The 3,078-nt window shown below is 41.5% G+C and overlaps 1 pseudogene; it reads left to right on the plus strand.

Annotated features, from left to right (window-relative positions):
- Positions 1 to 934: 934 nt before the first annotated feature.
- Positions 935 to 2,330, plus strand: LOC129539859 (sorting nexin-7 pseudogene; annotated as a pseudogene).
- Positions 2,331 to 3,078: the final 748 nt, after the last annotated feature.

Consider the following 3,078-nt stretch of genomic DNA (forward strand, 5'->3'; position numbering starts at 1 on the left):
GCTGACACTCTGGAGACGGCTAGGGACTTGCCAGCCCACCTAGAGAATATTCTAAACAGGCCACCCCACAGGGAGACAAGTGTCCACACTACACCTCACAGCTATCTTTTGTTAGTACCGCTGTTGGCAGGGTGACTGCCCGATGACAGACTTACCTAACTGTACATCTCATTTTCAAGACAACATTACATGCTGTAAGCTGTGAAATGGGTGCCAGCTTTATGAACACACAGAACATCAATACGCCCAAGAAAGCACCAGCCACAGACTTCTGAAATTATTCCCAGTTAGTAATTGTTTCAAGTGACCTTTCCTCTCTCTGTTCATTTAATGCCAATATGCAAAATGATTTTTCACATGGAAAGGAAACACAGCCAATAAAATAACCTAATGTTGCCTTACTTGTCTGGTGTCTTTTTTTTCTTTTATAATTAATTTTCCACATTTCATCAGATGCAGTATCTTATAATTTTCTTTGCCAGGTAAATGAATTATTGAATGAAGAAGTCATACTCCAATATTTCTGTAAGTGACTAGTCTTGAATGATCATATTGACTTCTATAAAGAAATACAAGTTACCAATGGACTGCACCTGCCAGTCAAAAACTTTACTAAGAAAACGTAAAGGCTTCATAAACATAAGGGGGTGTGAAGGAATCTGGAGGCTGAAAACTAGGTCCACTTTGAACTATAACTCGCCTGTTTGTATGGAGCTTCATATTAATTTATAAATATAGGAAAGCCTGAAAACATGTGGCATTATAGTTTATCAATTTTGAAAAAGAGCTTTAAAGAACAAGTCCTTTATACCAGGGATCCCGCAGTTCGGCGTCTGCGCAGCGGACGCGGGGCTTGAGCGGGGCGGCTGGGGAGGCGCAGGATGCGCGGCCGATGCGCAAGCTCGGGGAAGCCGGGGCTGGCCGCGGTGGCCGGGCGCGCACTCTCCGGGTGGAGGGCGAGTGCCCGGCATCTCAGGCGCGCTCCTGGGGCCTCCCTGCTGGGGGCGCCGGTGGGGACAGCCCGGGGCGCGGGGGATGGGGGTTGGTGGTGAGGCAGGGGCCGGGGGCTGAGGGGGATGAGGGGAGGTGGGGGTGGGGGGCGGGGGGGACCGCCCTCCCCGAGCCCTGGCAGCATGGCCTCACTGATGGGCACGAATTCCTTCAGCCCAATGATGCCTGATACCGACATCCCCTTTATCAGTGATAAACCAAGTCAAGTTTGAAGATGAGCCAGATTTGAAGGATCTTTTTATTACAGTCGATGAACCTGAAAGTCATGTTGCTACAATTGAAACTTTTATTACTTACAGGATTATTTCTAAGACATCTCTTGGGGAATTTGACTCCAGTGAAATTGAAGTTAGGAGATGCTATCAAGATGTCCTTTGGTTGAAAGAAACACTTGAAGAAGCACACCCGACTCTGATTATTCCATGTAATAATTCCAACTTTTCTGCCAGAAAAGTTTATAGTGAAAGGAATGGTGGAACGCGTTAATGATGACTTCATTGAGACACGCAGGAAGGCATTGCACAAATTTTTGAACCGAACTGCTGATCATCGAACTCTAACATTTAGTGAAGACTTTAAAATTTTTCTTACTGCACAAGCTTGGGATCTCCCTTCTCAGAAGAAGCAAGGGTCTGGATTACTTAGCAGGATGGGATAGACAGTCGGAGCGGTTGCATTGTCAATGAGAGGAGTTAAAAGTTGTCCTGAGGAGTTCATGGAAATGAATAACTTCATTGAAATATTTAGCCAGAAAATAAATTTGATAGATAAAATATCTTAGAGAATCTACAAGGAAGAATGGGAATATTTCGATGAAAGAATATGGCCCAATTCATATTATGTGGTCGGCATAGGAAAATCTGGCTGATACTCTAAAAAGTGTTGCTAGCTGCATTGACAAATGCTGTAAGGCCACTGAAAAACGGATGTCTGGACTCTCAAAGGCCCTGCTTCCTGTCCTACACGAGTATGTGCTTTATAGTGAAATGTTAATGGCTTTCATGAAAAGAAGAGACCAAATAAAATGCAGGCAGAACTAGATTCCAAAGTTGAAGCTTTGATGTCCAGAAAGGCAGATACTGATCTGCTTATGGAAGAGATTGGAAAACTGGAAGATAAAGTGGAGTGTGCTAATGATGCCCTGAAAGCAGATTGGGAAAGATGGAAACAAAATATGCAAAATGATTATCATGTCAGCATTTACAATTATGACTGAGGAGAACATCCTCTATTATGAACAGTGCCTTGCTACATGGGAATCCTTCCTTACATCACAGACAGATCTCCACTTGGAAGAAGCCTCTGAAGATAAATTGTAATCTCATTGAAGACCTCTATGTGACCTTTGGAAGATAATGTCTGTTAACCAAAGTTATTCTTTCTCAATGGGCTGGATCCTTTCTAAAGTGGATGAAAAATATTTCACACTATCTGGAAAACCAACAGCTTAAAGCTCAGGTGTTCCTGATCATTGATATAAATTTGGATATATATATATATACATATAAATATTTAGCTTATTTTTAACTATGTTCTTAAATTTGTATGCCAATAATTATAATTATACATAAAAAAGATTTTTTTCTTAAATATTTGTCTGTTGAACATGTCATTTTAAATATATTGTAAAGACTCAGTTTTAATAAAAAGTTTAATATAAAAAAAAAAGAACAAGTCCTTTATATCAGTGAGAACAGAGAAGACAAAGGTTTGCTGTGTTCTCTACCTTCCAAGACCTTGGCTCCAAAGACAGCGCCAGACATAGTACTGATCCATCTTCTTCGGTTTCCTTAATGTATTTTAAATTAGACCTGTCCTGTAATTCTTTGAAAATGTTTTCATAGAGCTTTTCACATCAAAGAGGATTCTTTCTCTTTATTTCCTAACTTGTCTGAGAAAGTTTACCTGTTTATCCATCCTGACAGCCGGAAGATAATAAAGGAATACCTGGCTTTAGACCTCTATCTGTCCTGGGCCAAATGCACTTCAGGACGTTATGTAGAGGCCTGAGTTTAAGCCCAGACTTTCTAAACAAAAGGTACATGACTCAGGCCAGCCTGTGACCAT

The sequence above is a fragment of the Moschus berezovskii genome, chromosome 11 (genome assembly GCF_049115385.1).
Source record: "Moschus berezovskii isolate FMDL1 chromosome 11, NW_MosBer_1.0, whole genome shotgun sequence".
Classification (NCBI taxonomy): domain Eukaryota; kingdom Metazoa; phylum Chordata; class Mammalia; order Artiodactyla; family Moschidae; genus Moschus; species Moschus berezovskii.